The sequence below is a fragment of the Culex quinquefasciatus genome, chromosome 1, assembly GCF_015732765.1.
Source record: "Culex quinquefasciatus strain JHB chromosome 1, VPISU_Cqui_1.0_pri_paternal, whole genome shotgun sequence".
NCBI lineage: Eukaryota > Metazoa > Arthropoda > Insecta > Diptera > Culicidae > Culex > Culex quinquefasciatus.
This window is the reverse complement of record NC_051861.1, coordinates 39,334,432-39,344,431: the sequence shown is the minus strand read 5'-3', so window position 1 is coordinate 39,344,431 and position 10,000 is coordinate 39,334,432. Positions and strand designations below refer to the sequence as shown.

The 10,000-nt window shown below is 39.5% G+C and overlaps 2 pseudogenes; both read right to left on the bottom strand.

Annotated features, from left to right (window-relative positions):
- The window catches only part of LOC119765642, a 3,768-nt pseudogene extending 2,392 nt beyond the window's left edge, over positions 1-1,376 (bottom strand).
- Positions 1,377-1,660: 284 nt separating this feature from the next.
- LOC119765641 lies at positions 1,661-3,016 on the bottom strand (annotated as a pseudogene).
- Between the last annotated feature and the right edge of the window lie 6,984 nt (positions 3,017-10,000).

Below are 10,000 nucleotides of genomic sequence, written 5' to 3'. Positions count from 1 at the left end.
AATTTGTTTGAGCACAAGCAAAGTTACAGTGTGAAATGTAAACAAAAATGGGCCAATTTTAGGGAAATAAATAAGACCTGTTTTCGAAAGCCCGTAAAAATTACCAAACACAAAATTTTATGGAACAAAAAATGTTTTGCTATCGTTTGAACCTTGGACAAGAACCCCTGTGAATACCATTGTGAGTTTGGACCGATTTTGAGTGTTTTCAACCTTTTTCATTTGGTGCACCAGAGCACCACCTAGGCATATGAGCAACTAAATATTCAGGAGCGCTTTTTACTAAATTACAGAAAAATCTTATTTTTACCAAAACAAAAGTTTATAAACTTTTCGACTGTTCAAAAACAAGACAAAACATTGTTATTAGACCGATGGTTTTATTATTTTGCATATTTTTCATGAAAATGGGTGTTTGTGCGTTTTAAATGAGCCAATCAAAGAAATCTCAAAATGCAAAGATATTCGAATTTGTAATTCATACTTCAGAAATATGGTCTCACAGCAAAGAGTAAGTAGTTTTAAACACATTTAGAAGCAATTTCAAACAAATGAACCAATAGATTTGAAGAAAACGAGTTTTTGTGATTTGAAAAAAAAGTTGCCCATCTTCCTGATGGTGCTCTGGTGCAAATTCAACTTTTTTGCACCAATTCGATGTTTGTGGGTCAAAGTAAAGTATTTCCTGCATTATTGTAGCAAAATTTAGCCATTTACTTTTTACGATAAGCAAACAGCTCTGAGCGTTAATTTAATTTTGTTGGCGAAAATGCGCTGCTGTGCAATGTTGAAGTATTTCAAACTTCGCAAAATACACTTTAATCATTGCATTTACTTTTCCTCAACAATAAACTATAAAGCATCAACGTTTTTCTGCCTTGTGTATTATTATAAATTTTGTGTTTGAATACAATCACTGATTTCACAAATTACTAATCGATTCGTAGGGTGTTTTCAAAACCCTACACTTGTTTTCGAAGGTCAACAATTGTGCAATCGTTTCATTGATAAACTGGCCATAATTTTAATAACCGTTCACTATCAGACGATTCAGTTCTTTTTTTCTACACTCAGTCCACCACGAAGTTATCTTCACCGAATCACATGGCACTGTTACTATCTATCCCGCAAGTGTACTTGAAACCGCGCACCTTTCAAACACTGATGTGCACTTGCCCGCTCCGCCGATATTGATTGATAAGGATTCCTTGGGCCACCATAAACCAATTGGCTGACTGACGCCACCTGACGCAGCTTACCTTTGGTAAACTTCCGACCGGGTTCTAGGAAACAAATAAACGGCTGGTGCTCTACTGGTTCTAGTTTGGCAGCTCTCCGGGACACAACTGACTAACAGGATTTAGAATAATCCAATATTTATACCCTCCGACGGTCGACGGTCCGGTCGTCGTTGAACGGTCGTGTGCCACGGGTTCTGGCGCCTGGATTTTCCTCTCTTTCCTTACAAAGTAAGGGTCGGTGGAGTGTGCGCGCGCTTGTTGGTCCGATTTGTGTTCGGCGCGAGTTTCCCTCATTGCGCCTGTGCGACGGGTGGAAAATCGTGAAAAACGCGCTCAAGACGGCACGTGACTCGTTCGAGAATGATGCACCTATTTTGGGTGCCCCGATAAGATAAGGACGCGCCGTAATAAGCAACAAATTGGGCTTTTCGTCACCATTATTTTCTTTATTGATATCACAAACGAGCAATCTAACAATCGAACAATACAGACATTACGTAAGCTTAGAAGCACTTGCGGTGGACGATTCCAGGGCCGGACTCGTCGTACTCCTGCTTGAGATCCACATCTGCTGGAAAGTGGACAGTGAGGCGAGGATGGAGCCACCGATCCAGACCGAGTACTTGCGCTCCGGTGGAGCCACGATCTTGACCTTGATCGAGGGCGGCGCCAGAGCCGTCAGTTCACGCTGCATGCGGTCGGCGATTCCACCGAACATGGTTGATCCACCGGACAGGACGGTGTTGGCAAACAGATCCTTACGGATGTCGACGTCGCACTTCTTGATCGAGTTGAACACAGTCTCGTGCACGCCAGCGCTTTCCATTCCGATGAATGACGGCTGGAACAGGGTCTCCGGACAGCGGAACCGCTCGTTACCGATGGTGATGACCTGTCCGTCGGGCAGCTCGTACGACTTCTCCAACGTAGATGAGGAAGCAGCGGTGGCCATTTCCTGTTCAAAGTCAAGGGCGACGTAGCACAGCTTCTCCTTGATGTCACGGACGATTTCCCGCTCGGCGGTGGTCGTGAAGGTGTATCCACGCTCCGTCAGGATGGTCATCAGGTAGTCGGTCAAATCACGACCAGCCAGATCCAGACGCAGGATGGCATGGGGCAGAGCGTATCCCTCGTAGATCGGGACGGTGTGAGAAACACCATCTCCAGAGTCCAGCACAATACCTAGAGCACACAACCACACAATCAATCTCACATCACTTAACACCCTAATCAAATCTTACCCGTGGTTCGTCCCGAAGCGTACAGCGACAGCACGGCCTGGATGGCGACGTACATCGCCGGGCAGTTGAACGTCTCAAACATGATCTGGGTCATCTTCTCGCGGTTCGCCTTCGGGTTCAGCGGTGCCTCCGTCAACAGCACCGGATGTTCCTCGGGCGCCACTCGCAGCTCGTTGTAGAACGTGTGATGCCAGATCTTCTCCATATCGTCCCAGTTGGAAACGATTCCGTGCTCAATCGGGTACTTCAGCGTTAGGATACCTCGCTTGCTCTGCGCTTCATCACCCACGTACGAGTCCTTCTGGCCCATTCCGACCATCACTCCCTGGTGGCGGGCACGGCCCACGATCGAGGGGAACACGGCACGCGGTGCATCGTCCCCGGCGAAACCGGCCTTGCACATGCCCGACCCATTGTCGATGACCAACGCGGCAATTTCTTCGTCACACATTTTGCACTGTACCGTTCCGGGACCGGGTTCCAACTGGGATGCCTGCCTACCTCGTACGGATGACTAAAGCGGCCCGCAGCTATCGATTGGTCATTTATAGGTATATCGTAATAGTACGGCGCTGCTCTTATCAGCGTTCATAGATTGGCGCGGAGGCATTGTGTGCGCACACGAAAGTGATAAGATTGACGATATCTGTATTTTTGGCGGTCACATTTACGGACTGATTTCAATACTTTTCTACTTCAAGAAGCTCAGCTGATCGAATTCCGTTTAATACGGTTGTCGGCTGCCTTCTTTGGCCGGCAGGAATAGGTTTTCGGTGGTTACATAAATAAGTATAAGGTTGTGGAGTCTCGATTCGACTCTAGGATTGACATATTTTGAGGATTCATACAGAGGGCGTTTTCAGTGTGATATTGCGTCAAAATATTGACCGTATCAAGACCAAAACTATGGTCAACCAATCGTTTCGAAATTTCGCTTCGCTTGGAGTCAGTGATTTTAGCGGATTGTAGACTGGATTTCGTCTTGTGTATGTCTGTCCAACCCCGGATATGCTAAGATATTTAGTGTAGTTAAAGCAGCCCTACAACACCAAAACAGCCCTCCATTGCCGGCAGCATCTTGCTCCACCGCGTCCAGGGACAAGGAAAAGGATTTGGAAGATGGGATTGATGCTCCTATTTTAAGGGATAAGGGAAAATCTCCACGTTAAATCAATTTACAAAACCGGATTCGGGCTGCAATTTTTTTCGCATGTTCAAAAATAGAAACGGACCTCGGATTCGTGATCAGGGACAAAAGTTACCCCTTGGGACAAAGTTTCACTCAAATTGAAGATAGATCGGGGCGATTTCTTGTGAGTTGTTAGATAATTACCCTTATTTTTATTACTGAGTGACCTAAAACACACAAGGCAAAGACGTTTTATATGTTTAATACTTGTAATGTATTACGGTGTATGCAATTGGAGTAAAAACATATTGCGTCGTTAGTTTCGTATCGCGAGTGTAATATCTGCTATCTTTCCACAGCCTGCTGTCTAAGAAAGAATCTTTTTGGCATTTTTTAAAATCCATCAGCTAAATTAAAGCAGTCTCTACAGCAGTATCCAATTGTTTGCCAAGAGCATAAATTTTCACTTTTATAAAATTCTTCCATTTGAAATAAACGGAAAGTGTCACAATAGCGGATGCTGCTTTAATGGTTAACGATGCCTCTCGAACTATGATGCTAGGGAGAGGAGTTGTACAATCGCGTTGCAATTATACTTTAAGGGGTATTTTCATCAGTTAGTAAATCGTCAACGAAAAAAAAACGTGTTCGACTACAAACGAATCACCCGTTAGCGTGCCTTCCGATCGACAATGATGCCGAAGAAGGGAAATGTTTATGCAACGCTTGTCCCTCAATTCCAAAAAAGTTATCATTTAATGTTGGTCTCCCTTTCTCGTGACGTGATTTAACCACGTACAAACAAGTTTTGAAAAGTAATATTTTCTCATTTAAATCTAATATTTACGATCACAGTCGTACTCCGGCGTCGTGAAGCATCTGTCCCCAATTTGACGACGCAGCAAAATCGAATTTCCCAAGCAGCAAAGTTTCGCGCCAAAAGTTACTCCGCCCGAAATTTGAACCGTTCACACGGAATTTCGCTCGGTCCACCTGTTGACCAGGCAGGCCGTTTCGGTTTACGCTGTCGACGCCTTTAAAGTCGGTGTTTAGATGCGAAATTCGGCGGCTTATAAATAGTCCCGCTCCCGCTTATAATTTTGTTAATGTTCGCAAATAAATCAATTTGTGTGTACATCGGGGATTCGCTTCGATTTTCCAGTACGTGGCACGCTGCTAGTTGGTATGTTGGAAATGATCCGGGACTGGGCCATTCGGCAGAAAATTATTCGGCAGAATGACATTCGGCGGAAAGCCGAACGGCAGAAAAACAATCGGCGGAATGGGTCATTCGGCAGAAAAGGTCATTCGGCAGAAAATACGTTTGGCAGAAAAGCTTGTTCGGCAGAAAATCAATTGGCAGAATGTCATTAGGCGGAATGGTACAAATGGCAGAATAACTCGTTAGGCCGAATAAGTCGTTTGGCAGAATGTCGTTGAGCGGAATAGTACAAATGGCAGAATAACTCATTGGGCCGAATAAGTCGTTCAGCAGAAAACCATTCAGCAGAAAGCTTTGTTTGGCAGGATCTCTTCTTAGTTGGAAACGTTCGAAAACAATACACAAAACAATAATGAATTAAAAATCTATTTGTTTAGACTCAAAATCAAAGTAGAAAAAGATCACATTTTCGCGGTACTTTTGTACACCTTGCTGAGTCCGTCCATCGTTTGTCGTCCGTGCATCATCATCAAAATAAAATCAACAAAGCGGTTAGCCGACGCACAAACCATTGTGTTCTGCTTTTCGTTTTTGACGTTTTTTGCTTTTGCGTAATTCAGCCTCCTGTGATAAGGTGCTGAGTTTGACGTACATTTTGCTACATCTACAGGCAATGCTCAGAATTCGCTCAAAAGAGTGGCCAAAGTGGAAATTTCATTTTATATAAACCTTCCACATGACGCTTACACCAACCTAACAACACTGCATCTCGACGCTCCGTGAACTGATTCGCGTTCGAACAAAACCGTCGAATTTTTTTTTTTTTTTTATATACATAGATTCTGTATTAAATTCAATTTAACGAATTTCAGCACCAAAAGGAATCAGCATGTGCCGGTTATTACCTTCTTGAAGCCACTGAAAGAATTTTTGATCTAAATCAAATGTGCTTCAAAATTTATAAAATTTTGTGGCACAGTCATTGACGTCCTACTTGGCAGTCATTGATTAATGACGATTTCCATAAATTTTCAAGGAATGGGATAATCGTTACCAAAAGAATCAGCATGTGTAGGGCACTATTCTAAACAACTTGTTGGAGGAATTTTGTCAAAATAATGAAAGCGACGCAAAATTTATATCTTTGAACGAAAAATCATGACAATGATGGAAGTCTTCACGTTAAGATAATCCAAACCTCTCTTTACAATTATTTATCGCTGTCGTGCTGTTTTGTCGTACGTCGTATTTGACGTTCCGAGAAAAACGAGTTTTAAAGTTTGATCTTGAATAAACAAAAACGAGAGCACGCAATGTAAACAATAACAATTACGTTATGTTTAGTTGACCATTCTGTGCATTGCCCCGAAGTTTGGCTGAATTTGGTTGCCGGAGTCCCGAAATATAATTGAAAAGGTTTACGGTAGTCGAGCTCGTATCTGTGTCAAACGCTTTCTGACCTGAAATCCCTTTGGCCAATTGGGTCCTAAAATGAAGTTTAAATTTGTGATATTATTGGTCATAACGATAAAGCTTATTTTTCTGAGTACAACGACCGCAAAGGATTTAAAATGGATTTTTAATTCAATTTAAAAAAACCCTTGAAAATGATATTATATATAAAAAAAACAAAATTTTCGTTTTACTTGCTACTGGGACTGATAAGCCGAGAACTAAATTTGAGAATTGATCCACCAGTTAAAACATTAACTTCACGGTCCTTCTTGACAGGAAAGGTCCTACTTGACAGCCCGTTCCAAGGGGACCATACTTGAGCCATCGAAAAATGTTGTCTTGTCAATATTTTTTGCATTAAAATGAAAAAAGTGATCACAAATGGTTTTTATCGTGTTTTTACAGTTGTTCATAAAAATTTACATAGGGCTTTAGTACCCGATTGTCGCACTTACATCAAATTTCAGGCTGTGTCAAGATAGCACGACAAGTTTGAAACTTCTTTCATATGGAAAATGACAAAAATGCAGTTTTTTTTGGTTTTGTGGAATATCTCAGTATTTAAAACGAATTTTGGGGGTCTGTTTCTATAATGGTACGTTCGTTTGAGGGCTAGTTTCGCACTGAGTGCCGCACTCAGAGCTGTCAAAGTGTTTGTTTGAAGAAACTCGCGCTAGTGCCGCAAGAGTTTCACCGCCATCTTGGAACTGAAACTCTAGTGCTTTTCAATATATTTTTCAGTTTCATGCGAGTTCCACGCACACTGACAAATGACGTTCGATTGAACCAAAACTGGCACCGACGAGTGCGTCACTCAGTGCCGCACCGGCTCTTTAAACGAACGTACCATAAGTTTACAATAAACTAGCGCTCCTATTCCGTGTACGTATCGGTTGTTGCGTTTGACACGGAATCGATTCGAATTGAATTCCGTTTCAGAATTCCGATTGATTGACTGGGAATAATTTTCACTTGTACTGCACAAAATTTCACAATTCTAATGATAATGGCAAACACGACAATGTAGATTAGGGTAGAGTAGTCATCAATGAGACACGGGGAACAATGATAAAATGGCTCTCACAAGTAGTAGTTTCAACCAAACAGGCTCATATTTTGGGGAAAGGTGTGTCTACACGATACACGTCTGCCATAATAGTGGCTTTGGTTATGGAAGCTCCCTTGAAAAGTTATTCATTAATGTTTGATTCTGGGGTGTAAAAGTAAATTATGGACAAAAATTAGTTTTTCGCTCATAGGCAGCCGTAAACACCAAAACTAACATTTCTCCAGATTTTTTTTTTGACGTTTCATAGGGAATGAGTTGGGCTACAATGTCCTTTCTTTTGGTTTGGCCAAAATTAAGAATATACCGAGAATCCAGGGCTACCTTATTGTTTCTCACTCCTTTCAGCCCATGGGTAACAATGAGACACTTTGATTTTTCTTCTTTTCAAAATCTATGTAACTAGGGCGATAAAAATCATGGATTTAGCTCAATACTGTTCATTGGTGAAAATCTACTCTTCAATCTGAACAAGAATAGCCGTTTTAAATAGCTTGAAAGATTAGTTTTTGCTCTTTCTTGTGCTTTGGTTTTTAAATGTATCAAAATTTTTAATCCAGTGTGATTCAAATTAAATAAGTCTCTTATTAATACATATTTTTATTTTTTATATGACATGACCAGAAAAGCTTCAACAATTTTTTAAAATGTCTAAAACAACAAATAAAAAAACAGCAGATAAAATCATAACAAACAATATTTTACAAATTATCTTAATGTCTCTACCGCCAACTGGAGAAAATCTGAAGTACAAACTGAATAAGTACACGAGATTTCAGAGCAATTAATTTGGAGATCGGTGTACTAATTGTTTTGTTCTGTTTCTGTTTTAACCGAAATCAATCAGAAAAATCAAAACATTATGCAAAAATAAACTAAAACAGCTGTTCTGATTCGATACATTCGTCTTTGTTGCCAAAGATGTTTCATAAAAAATATTTAAAATTACTTTTTTTTCAATTTAAATTCATGAATATAAAAGTGAAGCGAAAATATTTCAAGCGCTAAGCAATTTACGTCAATTTACGGATCTGACAATTATTCTCTATAAGTAAAATTATGCTTAATATTTTATTTTTATTTTTTAATCGTTGTTCATCTATTCCACAACAAAATCTGAATTTCAGACCAAAATTTGATATTTTTACCGATTTCGGGATTCCGGGATAAAATATAAAAATCCCGGGATTCGGAAATTCCCGGTTTTGGAAAAATCCTGGTTTTGTCCCGGAATTCCAGGATGGACGCACTATATGTAACTTTTCAAAATATGAATTGAAAGTGATTTTTGGCAAATTTATTGAGTTTTAACTCCATTTAACAAAAATATAAAGTTTTTGGTATAAATATATGGATTTTACAAAATTCTAATACTTTTGGTATAACTTTTGTTAATTTAAGTTTCAAGTTGGTAAAATTGTTTTAAAATAATTAAGGCAAGTTACCTGCAACGGAACAATACTAAAACATGACATTTTATTAGAAAATAATTGATTTTCGTAGAGTGTCTCATTGTTCCTGCCAAGTGCGTCTATAATGAGACAGTTGAATAACTCGGGCTGTAGACGTAATACCGATGTCATATTTTGGTCAATGTTGGTACACATTAAAAGAAAGTACTGTATGTAAAAAATATTTACACCCTTGGGCACTATACACATTTTGTGATGAAACATATAAACAATTAAAAGTTTGTCAAAAACCTAGTACTACGTTTTATTCAGAAACTCATGCCGAACATTTTGCTATAAAAAGCTCATGAAAAGATGATTTCCATAAAAAGAAATAAAAAAAGGTGCAACAAAAGTTTGTAGGGGAGAGTGGGGAGACTTGATCCCCAGGGACACTTGATCCCAAGCCTGTATCTCGTCAGCATGTGGGTAAAACAATTGGCTTTGTTCTAGAAAGTTGTGTGAAATCAACTAAAACTCATTGTAGAAAACAAAGAAAAAAAATTAAAAAATGTTTAGATTGAGTTACACACATTTTTCTAAAAAGTGCTGCAAAAAACTTCCAAGAGATCTTTTTTCTTTGTTTTGATAAGTATAGAAAACACTCAAAAATTATTTAAAAAAATATTTTTTATACATGAATTGCTTGATAAACATATCAACTCCAAAACCCTTCCGCATTTGACGTTAAATTTATCGTCATACTATTTTTACAAACAATTGTTTGAAAAAGTACGTTTAGGGAGACTTGATCCCTGCATTTTTACAGTCACTGGAATCAGCCTCAAGATTAATTAATTGAGCTGGGTTTTCGTACATAGTTTCCTTCAGTATAGTTGAACATAACTTACTGCAGTTTGAACCATTTTTCAAAAGTTTTGTAAACAAAAATTACCAGCTTTTGTAAACATGCTCAATTTTGGTCTAAAAAAGAAAATTTTAAGTTTTTAAATATTTTGCATGCTAAACTTGTTATATTTTGAAAACAAACGTACAGGTTTAATGTGAAATTGCTGTAACTTATAGAAAATGGAGCCGTGCGTGGAGTTTGACAGATCGGTCGCGTGTGCCTTTCCGCGTATTTAAAATTATCTTTTCCCGGTGTGAAATACGGAATTAAACCATGAAAAGTGTACCAAACGTCGCGGTTTTCATTGGTGCGATCGAGTAGTGCGGAGTTTAAGTGGAATTGAATCTAAAATAAGTGTTTTTGGATGGAATTGTTTTCGCCTTCGAGCAAGAGGAAGATGGCGGT